This window comes from Bos indicus x Bos taurus, chromosome 7 (genome assembly GCF_003369695.1).
Source record: "Bos indicus x Bos taurus breed Angus x Brahman F1 hybrid chromosome 7, Bos_hybrid_MaternalHap_v2.0, whole genome shotgun sequence".
Lineage (NCBI taxonomy): Eukaryota > Metazoa > Chordata > Mammalia > Artiodactyla > Bovidae > Bos > Bos indicus x Bos taurus.
The window spans coordinates 36,585,873-36,598,488 of NC_040082.1; the positions used below are offsets into that span (position 1 = coordinate 36,585,873).

Genomic DNA, 12,616 nt, shown 5'->3' on the forward strand with positions numbered 1-12,616 from the left:
GTTGAACATATTTGCATCATTTGATGGTGAAACCCCAGGGCTTAGCACAGTGCCTGGCACCCAGGAGGTGCAAAAACACCTATTTCTTAAACAACTAAATGAATGACCTAATGAACTTGGAAACAAACCACACCTTATAAATGTATGAAAATCCTGGAGGCATTCCTTTTGGGCTTAATAGACCTTACAAGACCTAACATTTTAAAATAATTTTGCTATGATGTGGATTTATATTTTAATGCCTTAAGTTGGTTTGAATATTAAAGTAACATCTGGAGCTTTTTGAAATGAGATAGAGCATTGTCTACAGACGTTTGTCCCATAAATGAGTCTGTTCTGTGTTCTCCCCAGAGCAGGGTGACATAACAAAGGCATGCTCTCTGGCTGTAGCAAGGAGGGAGCATCTACAGAGACTGTTGTATTAAAATGCTGTCTCTCACTAATGAGAAAAAGATGACTCAGAACACTCAGAGACCTGAAAGCTCCCAAGATGATTTCCAAATTCCTCCTTTCATTTGTGAGCATGGAGCAGAACTGGTAAGGATTAAAAGAATATGGTTCCTTCTTTTAAAGACCGCCCTTATCTCCTTTTGTGAAAGAGTCACTAGGGACAAGATCAGTGAAACAATGAAATGTTTACTTGCATGAATGTGTATTTTGTGACCTTGTTATTAGAAAAACAAATTAGAGAACATGGATAGGACTGTGACTTGAGTGATTTTGCCTGGACATAACTAACCTAGTTTTCTAGAAAATCTTGGCATCTGTAGCTTTTGTGACAGAATCTACAATATTATTCCCAGAAATTAGTTGGATGCCACTCAACATTGTTGATTTCCATTTGGTGAATAAAATGAAGACAATGTGAGAGGTATCCAGGTACCATGGATGATAAAAGAATCTAAAGCATTTTTTCTAAAAGGTGAAAATCAAATACCCTTGGGAGGTATTGGCATATGTACTGCTTGAAAGGGCAAAGTCTGCTTCTCTCCTCAGATTTGGCTACGGAGGTCACCTTGATTGCATCAGGGTTTACAAAAGGCCAAACATTTAAATCTGTCCATAGTTTGAATCCTTCTCATCCTCTGAGTTTTAAACTCAACAGATAATCAGAACCCAGAGCCATGGTTTTTGCCTTATAACTCTGTACTTTCTTCTGTCTCTTGTCTTGATCTCATAACAAAATCAAGGGACCATGTTCCTTTTTTTCCCCCTTCCTGTCTTTGTATCTACAATTCCAAGAAACAATGAAATTAATATTATTGAGTAAAGAATATTTAAAATACAAATTGAAAATAGAGGCAGTGGTAGAGCAGTCAAGCTAAGACCTACATTAGGCAATTTGAACAAATGATTTGGGAAGTAGAGTGGCTTCAGGGATGACAAGACTCAGGGTATATTCATGGACATGGATCATGGGGGCGTTAAGAAAATTTTGGAGAGGAGGAAGAAACAGAACTGAGAAGCAAGTGTGCTGGAAAGGTTGTACATGTGTGTAGGCACATGTACATGTACAGGGCATCATCCATCATGATGGCAGGGAGCCAGTGGGAGAAAGCCCCTGAGAGATACCATGCTCTGGGTTTAGTTGCTCAGTTGTGTCTGACTCTTTGTAACCCCATGGACTATAGCGTGCCAGGCTACTCTGTCCATGGAGATTCTCCAGGCAAGAATATTGGAGTGGGTTGCCATTTCCCCCTTCAGGGTATCTTTCCAACCCAGGGATCAAACCCAGGTCTCCCACATTGCAGGTCGATTCTTTACCAACTGAACCACAAGGGAAGCCATGGTGGTGACTGAGCCACCAGTGAGATACCATGGTCTTTAATAAATAAAAAGAAACAACTCATAGACATGTGGATAACACTAACTAGGACATTTCCTACACCTTAATTTTTCTAAATTGTGAGATGAATGTACTGTCTTAAAAATTACTCATATGAATCATATCTTACAGTGTGCAGCTCCCTTAGTAGTATCTGTACGGTGCAGCAAAGGCAAAATGCAAAGGCAGCTCGGTTAGACACTGTTGGTCCTAATTGTTTTCTGAGTGAATGTTTGGTTTTAGCATTACTCAAAGAAATGAAATGCATCAATTTTTACCTCCAAGTTTAAAGTTACATTCAGATAATCAGCCAAAGGAAAAGACAAGATTCAGGATGTCTTGCTGTTACTGTTTTTTGTAACCTTTCAGCTGACAGATGGCCTTTGAATTTCTTCTCCTCCCCCCACCCTCTGCTTTGCTAAGTCAGTCTTCCATTCTCACATCCCTGAGATCTGGAGGGGCTCAGCTGTCTGTTATTTTTTGTGTGTTTACATGGCACCTCTCATTGTAGGCTTTTTGAAGAAGGTTAACAATCTTCAAGAAGGATGGTCCTCCATTTTTCCCAGCTGGAAAATGCTAAGTGCAGGGAGAGCCAAAAATAAGCGTAGAATCCTCCGGCAAGACCTTCCCCTATACACTATCTTTTTGTTCATATTTTTCAGTTAGAACTGGCAGGGCTTTTAAGTGATGTGGTTTCTGATGGAACTTTCAGATATTCTGCCTCTTTTTATTTCATTATCTACACTTGGACATAGAAGAAAAATAGGCTGAGGTTGTGGCTACAGTATAAAGTTTCTCTTCTATTTGTGGAGGTCTTTTCAAAATTCCCTGGTAGAAATTCATTGCTCTTATTCCCATTAACATCATAACCATCAGGAGGACCTCTGTAATAGCATTTAATTCACTCTGTCATACCTATGTCCTCTACTAGATTTTGAGCTCTTTGTGGGTCAAATGCTAATTTTCTTAATCTTGCAATGACCTACAGCTACCCCAGTACTTGGCAATTCATAATAGCAAACATTTATTGAATATTATTATGTCTCCAAAAATATCTAAATAATATTATTCATTCATTTAACTCTCTAAAAACAAAAAAAAGATAGGTACTATATTGATTTGAATTTTATAAATGCCAAATTTAAAGCATATTGAGGTAAAATTAACTGAGTGTCATCAGTGACCCTGTCTTCTTTGATCTTTCCGTTCTACCTCCCTTGGTAGAATGTTCCTTTCATGGTTTTAAGGTGGCACTTCAGCTTTAAATAAACATCACAACTACAGCTACATCCAGAGCTGGAAACAAGGATGGATATCCTCTTTGGCATTTCCAGCTAATTTTTCCTTTATGTCTCATTAGTTTGGCAACTGGTGAAGGGTATTAGCACATTAGTGATTAGATTACATTGATGATGATGGGTATCCACAGCGAAGTAGTTCTCTTTATTATAAAGAAAGGGGAGGATGGCTGTTGAATAGATTCAATCAGGTTTACCACTGAGAAACTCCAAACCTTAGCTGGATCTAGCAATTACTGGAGAGTTTGGAATAGCTTCCTCTGAAAGAAATGGCATCTCTCTAAGGTAGAAGAAACTGTTAAGTAAGAATACATGTTGAAGGTGAGGGATATAATTCTAGGCAAAAGGATTGTGTATAAAGCCCAGAATCAAGAGAAAGCTTAGCATTCTTGAGAATATTAAAAAGTCTGTAGGTATTAAGAATGCCTGGACTAAAGACAAAGGTAAGTCATAGGGAAGAGCCTCAATATGCAGTCAGGAGTCCTATTATATAGAACCTTATAAGTCACTTTAGAATTGGAGACTTTATAATTCAGCAGAATGGGATGGAAAGCCATTTAGAGTCTCATAAAATAATTACTGAATAAATGTTGCATAAATAACTAAAGACAAGATTTAGTAATATTTATAGTATTCTTTGAGGCATATCGTAAGAGATTTCAGTCTGTATAATACTGTTGTTTCTTCAAAACACATATTTCTACCAGCCCTCTTAAAATGCATTTTGTTATGTGGCCCTTATGTAATATGATATGATAAACACTTGGAACGTTTGTAAAGAAAAGAAACCAAGGCTACTTTCAAGACAGTTCTCTCTTCTTGTTTTCTTATGCTTTTCTTCTAAAATCAAGTAGTAAAATGTCAATCCTTTGGAAAGTGAGAGAGGAAAGGAGCTCTGTTGTGTTCTATGGAAAGCAGTCTCCTGGGGCAGAGAGCAGGAGGGGAGAGATGGAATTGTGTGCAGACTGCGTGTCTTAATAAATGTGTGTTCCAGTGTGTGTACATACTGTTGTTTTGTATAAAATGGAACAACTTAGGTAGAAAGTTTTGGATGGTAGATAGGATGCTATCAGTGTAATGCTCAGAAAACAGTAGAAAGTATTAGCATTATACTGATGATGGACTGGAATTAAATTAATGTTTTACTCAGACTTGCTGCATCTTTGTTTTCCTTGAAACTTGGTATGTTTCCAAGGGGTGCAGGTCATAATGGGGATTGTAAGCCACTTAAAGCAAGTAGTGAGAAGAGATGCTTTGAACTTGGGTGAATGTTATATGGGTTTTCATCAGTATTTCCTTGAGATACGACATGTCCAGTTTCAGTAAGTATGTATGGAAGCAGTGTTCTAGTTACTCAGAATGATTCAAAGAATATGAACATATTTTCTACCACTGGGAGTTTACAGGCAATTTATAAACTTTAAAAATATTATCCTGTGCAGTAAAATAATGTTCCCAGAATTTAATTTCTTCTTTGAAGTCTTCTTCACAAGGCCCAAATGAGGAGTTTTAAAGCATGAAATGATTATCAGCCTACACTAAAATCAAAGTTCAAAACTTAAAACATTTTCCAAATGAATAGGAGAATTTTGGGTTATAAGATGTAGCCTATTGAAAAGAAATTAAAGAGTATACTATGATATATATATATATAAATTCCATAATGATCTGTCACAGTTCTTTGGCATCAGAAATAAATCCATGATACTGAAGTTAGCTAAGAGTACAGAGTTGGTAGAAAATGAACAGTTACCATGGTGACTAGATTTGAGATTCACAAGGTGAGTTTTAACCTAAGGCTCCTATCTTGGGACTGAATACATGCAAGTGATTAGATAACTAAATTGCTGAGGCAGCATGTGAGAAACACAAGCACATTTAAGGCAAAAAATCTCTTCCAAATATAAATCATTCTCAGTTATAAACAGAATCAGAGTAACACCAGACTATACTGAATGGTGACTTTCCTTTTAACTGTTCCATGCGAAGGTGTGTGTTCTTTCTTTTCATTCAGGGCAAGAATATTTCTTTTTGAAGTTTGTTATTGAATTGCATAAAACACAACTATATAGAGAAACTATATACACAACTATACAGTGAAAGCCTTGGAATATATGATATTTCAGTATCCTAATTAGGTGGATGCTGTTGGTTTAGAATTCCAGACTTTAGCAGTAGTTTGAGGAGGCATTTTTTCTTTCTTCCTCTGTAGATTTAAATGTTCTTCTCTCAGTTGTTTGGCATATGTCTTAGGGGTGGGATAACTTGGGGCAAGTGTGAAATACCTGTTCAAATTACATTAATCTAGAAAATAAAGTACATTTATTAGAAGAATTCAGTGTTAGCATATGGACTTCAAGGCAAGGAAGTGGTGTCATTAATCCTGGCTACAGAAGGAGGTTCCCCTTTTTCTGTTATCATCTGGGTCTCATATGAGTATCTCTTACTGGCAAAATCTAAATCAGAGCCCTCTTGGCAAGGAGATTTGAACCACAGGTACCATGCAACTACTCATGCCCTAAGGACCTGATCATATTGCATCCATTTTCAAATCTTCCACTTCAACTGGGTGATATAGCTCTGCTGTGAATTTCTGCCTTACGGATTATTGATTATGATAGGCAGCTCAGATTGCAGAGTCACGTGATGTTCCACAATTATAACTTTGCACTATCAAAGTCCAACAGCAAGCCAGAACAATTGTTCTTTTGCATAAAGAAAAATAGAAATGTTCATGACTTTGCTCAGCATAGTGGATACCATGTATTTCTTATTAGACTTTGGTAGAAGGTCTGTGGGCTTCCCCAGTGGCTCAGTGGTAAAGAATCTGCCTGCAATGCAAGAACCACATGAGACACAGGTCCAATCCCTGGATCAGGAAGATCCCCTGGAGGGGGCAACCCATTCTAGTATTCTTGCCTGGAGAATTCCATGGACAGGGGAGCCAGGTGGGCTACTGTCCAAAGGGTGACAAAGAATCACATGAATGAAGTGACTTAGCACACATGCACACACACACACAAAGGGTCTATAGAACATCCACAGTTGCCACCTATACATAAGGCAAGATTGTATTTACTGAGTCAAGTCATATAAGCAAAGGAGAAGAGCAGCTTTCTCTGTAGAGAAGACCAGCTTCGGGGTCTTTGTTTAAGCAAACAAACATGTTAAGAATTGCAACAAATCTCAAAAATTAATGTTATTCTAATCATGGCATCTGGTCCTATCACTTCATGGGAAATAGATGGGGAAACAGTGGAAACAGTGTCAGACTTTATTTTTCTGGGCTCCAAAATCACTGCAGATGGTGACTGCAGCCATGAAATTAAAAGACGCTTACTCCTTGGAAGGAAAGTTATGACCAACCTAGATAGCATATTCAAAAGCAGAGACATTATTTTGCTAACAAAGGTTCGTCTAGTCAAGGTCATGGTTTTTCCAGTGGTCATGTATGGATGTGAGAGTTGGACTGTGAAGAAAGCTGAGTGCCGAAGAATTGATGCTTTTGAACTGTGGTGTTGGAGAAGACTCTTGAGAGTCCCTTGGACTGCAAGGAGATCCAACCAGTCCATTCTGAAGGAGATCAGCCCTGGGATTTCTTTGGAAGGACTGATGCTAAAGCTGAAGCTCCAGTACTTTGGCCACCTCATGTGAAGAGTTGACTCTTTGGAAAAGACTCTGATGCTGGGAGGGATTGGGGGCAAGAGGAGAAGGGGACGACAGAGGATGAGATGGCTGGAGGGCATCACTGACTCGATGGACGCGAGTCCCGGAGTTGGTGATGGATAGGGAGGCCTGGCGTGCTGGGATTCATGGCGCATTGCAAAGAGTCGGACATGACTGAGAGACTGAACTGAACTGAACTGAACTGAATGCATTTAAAATTTTAACAAAATGCCTAATTTCCTAGAAACTTTTATAATTTACCAAAACTCATTTCAGAAGTAGAAAACCCCCAAAATACTGATTTTAATTAAAGCAATATAATTATTTGCTTAAAAACAATTCAAGAATATTGAAAAATCAATCTGTGTCCAGAGGTTTTATAGGTGATCATCTTTTAAATCATGTTTATCTTTTAAGAAATTAATGAATTATTCAAGTTACTATAAAAAGTAATGTTCTAGTTTATTTGTGAAAATATAAAAGTCTTCATATGATAACTAGATAAGCATGGTATGAGAGAGAAAAATTACATGGCAATGTCAACTAACATTGAGAAACATAAAACATTAGTAAACAGAACTTAGTAATGTATTAAAGTTCACTGTATAAAATGATGATTATCCCATAAAAATTTATTAATAAATTATCTTCATGTGGCATGGCTTAAAGATGTCTTTGAAATCTGTTTTATTTCTTTCTTCTTTTGACTTGAATTTGTAGCTGGGATGTAGCATATTAGCTAGGAATTATCAATATATTCCCCAGTCCTACTTATAATTAAGTGACCAAGTATTTACCAATAAATTATGGGCTGATCTGATCAGGCCAGGGTCTATAGGTAATAGCTATCTCTTCTTCCTCTAAATGTGTAAGGACCCAGCTAGACTGGGCAAATAAGAGCAAAGTTATAAGGGATGCTAGAGCAAAGTTGATTTCAAGAAATGGATGTCTCCAAATGATTAAATAAATAAAGCAGAGCCTTTTGCTAGTCTGGACTGCTTAACTTGATTTCATGATAGAGGAAAATTATTCATACTCATATTTACATGAGTAGGCACATACCCACATACAGACAAGTATTCACTGAAATAACTTTTTAAATTTTTAAGTCAACATATTATAAATTGTCACCTAAGATTTTCACACAAGTTTAATAGTTTCAAAATCTGTTTACTAGTTAATTGCCTATAGTATATTGACTTTTAATAATATTTTAATTGAAATTCTGAATTTGCATATTTTACTCATTCACTTTATGGAGATACTTGTCATGTATATTGAGTAGTAGAGACTTTTTAAGTCAGATTAACTTGTCACATACCATATCCACTTTTTCAGTGTGAATTTTAAGAAAAAGAAAGAAACATACGTAGGGATGGATGGATGGATGAAAAATAGGTAAACAGTCAGACAGAAAGACTGACACAGATGGCTCAAGCCAGGAGCCAGTGAAAGTCAAAATCCTACTGAGACTCTGTAGGAATAAAACTTCAGTATTTCTCATGGATTTACTGATATTTCACTTATGCTCTTGGGTTTCTTCCTTAGCAACTATGCACTCTAAAATTGTCCCTGTTTAGTGCCTGTATGATTTATACCTAAGGATAATGCACATTGGCAGCATTTATCAGACAGGAGAAGTACTTAAAGCAGAGGTAGTTGTGGAGAACTGGTAGTCAACAGATTTTTTCAGGGAGATCACCTAAACCAGAGGTCTACGTTCAGAAGTTTCTACAGGACTGTAAATCCCCTGTAAGTCTGTGCATCCTCAGGGGACAGCTTCTTTTGTTTGAAGACTGACTTCTAGACTAGAGCAGTGCTTAAGGTAGTGTGGTGTGTAGGTCATGTGCCCTAGAAATACCTAGGATGCTTGTTGAAAATGACGACACTGAGGATCTAGATCCAAATCCCATCCAGTAATTCTAGAGCTGAGGCCATGGAATCAAGTTTAATGTGGCCCAGGTAATCCTGATTCAGGTGGTTGTTCTAGTCCAAACACAAAAAAGCAATATAAGAAGAAACCACAATCTTTGTCCTTCCTTTTAATACACATATTAAAGGAGATTCAGTTCATAATTCCCAGTAGTTTTTCTCAAACATTCTATTCTATCTTCCCAACTCTATCATACTCTCATTCTGTTCTTTTCTTTCCCCACTGATATCTTCCACCATCCAGCAAGCTCACCAAACAATAAACATGCTGACCCCACCCACCTTCCATTCTTGGCTATGTGGATTGACCTCTGTGTCCTTCCTTTACTTCTCAACAGTGCCCAAGACATATGAGGACAAAAATGGATTTGCCTACATGGACAGACAACAGACAGAAGGTAAAGGATTTGATGCCTTTTGCCCAGCCCCAGAAACCTCAGTGACTGAGAACAACCTCATGGAAGAAACTGTTCTCAGATTCTGAGAAACGTGACCAAACAATTAATATTATATGAATATTCACAGGCTCCCTCTACCTTTCTGACTGCCCTGTGTAAGTTAACTCCATGTGTTCCTGGTGAATATGGGGTTCTTGATGTCTCATTACAGAGAGAATTCTGTGAGAAGCAAAGTTATACGTAAGAAGTGGATTTATTTAGAGAAGCAGACTCCACAGAGTGTGGACCATCTCAGAAGCACACTCCACAAACAGAATGTGGACCATCTCAGAAGATGAGAGGCACCAAAATATGGCGTGGTTAGTTTTTATGGGCTGAGTAATTTCATTGACTAATGAAGGGGAGGATTATTCCAACTGTTTTGGGAAAGGGGCAGAGATTTCCAGGAATTGGGCCACTGCCCAATTTTTGATCTTTGATGGTCAGCCGCAACTGTCATGGCACTGGTGGGTGTGTCACTGGTTTATGCTAATATATTACAATGAGCACATAATGAGGCCCAAGACCTACTGCAAGTCATACCGTCCATCATCTTAGACCTCGTTGTGTTGTTTTGTTTTTTAATTGTATTTATTTAGCTGTACTGGATCTTAGTTTCAGCATGCTGGATCTTTTTAGTTGAGGCCTTCAAATCCTTCATTTCAGCATGTGGGATACAGTTCGCTGACCAGGTCCTGGACTTGCTGCATTGGGAGCAGAGAGTCTTAGCCAGTGGGACACAAGGGAAGTCCTGGACCTCGTTGGTTTTAGCCAGTTTTTGTCATGTCCTATGTCCATGTCCGGAGAAGGCAATGGTGCCCCACTCCAGTACTCTTGCCTGGAAAATCCCATGGATGGAGGAGCCTGGTGGGCTGCAGTCCATGGGGTTGTGAAGAGTCAGACACGACTGAGTGACTTCACTTTGACTTTTCGCTTTCATCCACTGGAGAAGGAAATGGCAACTCACTCCAGTGTTCTTGCCTGGAGAATCTCAGAGATGGGGGAGCCTGATGGGCTGCCATCTATGGGGTCGCACAGAGTCACACATGACTGAAGTGACTTAGCAGCATGTCCATGTCATTCTTTTAAAGGTTTGCGCTGCCCTGCCCACTTCCCTCCCATTCACATGAATTTATAAGAGATTATTTTTTGTTGTTCAAGTTACAATACTTGGATTCTTTCTTTTTGATCAGAGCAATGTGCAGAAAGAAGTTAAAATCAGTTTGGAAAACTGGATTCATCTCTATGTGAATTCACAGAGCTGTCTCCTAAAGAGGAAAATAGACACACACGGTCTTGCAGATTGGACTCTGCTCCATGTCCAGTGAGAAAGGTTTATTAATGTCAAAACCATGAAAGGAAATGGGAGAAAGAAGGATTGGGCAAAGGGGTAAAATCTAATTCCAGGTAGGCCTGATAAAGCCTTAAGGAACCCCAATGGGACAAATCTCTAGGGTTTATAGGGACAAACAGAGTTGTCCCACGTTGAGCTGAAATGTCTGGGGCTTTTGTATCCCTACTTCTCTCAGATACCAACTGTGAGCTTCTTTGGGAAAGGTGAGAACTTGAAGAGATTGCTCTCTGAAGCTGAGGCAGCCCCAGAATGAGCCTGCAGCTGAAGGCTGCCTGCTTACCACACTCCCTCAACTTGTCAGCAGGCACTTCCACAAAGGGGGATTTGGACCATGTATCTCCAAATTCATCTTGAAAAGGATCAGTAGAATGAAAGGAGAGGAACAGAAAGAAAACCTGGAGTGGTCCAGAAAATGGAGATGTAGGAGCAATTTTGAAAAGGGCATAAGAAATGGAAAATGTAGCATTTATGTTGGAAGGCCTTTAAGAAAGATAGATGGGAAAAGCAAATGCTAGGATCTTCTGTGCTCTACTCAAGCTAATCCCGTCAGCATTTTTTTTCTTTAAAAGAGACTTAAGCAAACATTTAAATTCCTTTGAGTTCTTTTTGTGTCTTTGATAATGAGCATAAACTGAATTCTAGCTTTCTATTGGCAATACATGGATTGTCATTCCCTTGCTAAAAGTCTTTCAGGGACTTGTCATGATCCTCATAATATAGTCTCGCCTTCCTAAAATGGCAAACAAGGTGTGTAGTGCTTACCCTTTGTCGGTTTTTCAGTCCTCACTTCGTTCTCCTTCTCTGTCTGCATTGTAGTCATAAGGAATGCTTAGCTGGCATTCTCTCTTCCTTCTGGCTTTGCACACACGCCTTTACTTCTGTTTGAATCACTTCTGCTCACTTAGTTAACTTGTCCCCTGGGTTTCAACTTAAATACCACCTCCTCAGGGAGCCTTTCTTGAACCCCAACACCACAGTTAAACTCTCCATCACAACTATATTTTCTCTTCCAAAAACATTTGCAGTACTGCAGATTATATATTTATCTCAATTCCTACTTTCTCTGAGCAGCTGTAAGTTTTATAAGGGCAGGAAGGCATTTACTTTGCTTATCAATTTATCTTAAGTGCTTTATGTGAGAAGGTTATGTTTTTCAGTGTTAGGTTTAAAATCATAAGCTAGTGTACACGGTACACATGGTTGTTGTCCAGTCTGTCAGTCGTGTCCAATTCTTTGCAACCCCATGAACTGCAGCATGCCAGGGTTCCCTGTCTTTCATCGTTTCCCAGAGCTCACTCAAACTCATGTCCATTGAGTTGGAGATGCCATCCAACCATCTCATCCTCTGCCGTCCCCTTCTCTTCCTTCAATCTTTCCCAGCATCAGGATCTTTTCCAATGAGTCAGTTCTTCGCATCAGGTGGCCAAAGTATTGGAGCTTTAGCTGCAGCATCAGTCCTTTCAGTGAATATTCAGGACTGATTTCCTTTAGGATTGACTGGTTTGATTTCCTTGCAGTCCAAGGGACTCTGAAGAGTCTTTTCCAATACCACAGTTCAAAATCATCAATTCTTCAGCTCTCAGCTTTCTTTATGGTCCAACTCTGAGGTCCATACAAGAAACCACTGCTTTGACTATAAAGGCCTTTGTTGGCAAAGTAATGTCTCTACTTTTTAATATGCTATCTAGGTTTATCATGGCTTTTCTTCCAAGGAGCAAGCATGTTTTAATTTCATGGCTGCAGTCACCATCTGCAGTGATTTTAGAGCCCAAGAAAATGAAGTCTCTCACTGTTTCCATTGCTTCCCCATCTCTTTGCCATGAAATGATGGAACTGGATGCCATGATCTTAGTTTTTTGAATGTTGAGTTTTAAGTCAGCTTTTAAACTCTCCTCTTTTACTTTCATCAGCGGCTCTTTAGTTCTTCTCTTTCTGCCATAAGGGTGATGTCATCTGCATATCTGAGGTTATTGACATTTCTGCCCACAGTCTTGATTCCAGCTTGTGCTTCATCCAGTCCAGTATTTCACATGATGTAGTCTGCATATGAGTTAAATAAGCAGGATGACAGTATACAGCCTTGACGTACTGCTTTCCCAATTTG

The 12,616-nt window shown here is 38.9% G+C and overlaps 1 long non-coding RNA gene across 1 annotated transcript; it reads left to right on the forward strand.

Moving 5' to 3' along the window:
- Positions 1-451: 451 nt before the first annotated feature.
- LOC113896553 lies at positions 452-9,503 on the forward strand. Its single transcript, XR_003512050.1, has 3 exons — positions 452-537; positions 9,060-9,119; positions 9,331-9,503. It is a non-coding gene; the product is annotated as an uncharacterized LOC113896553 (long non-coding RNA).
- Positions 9,504-12,616: the final 3,113 nt, after the last annotated feature.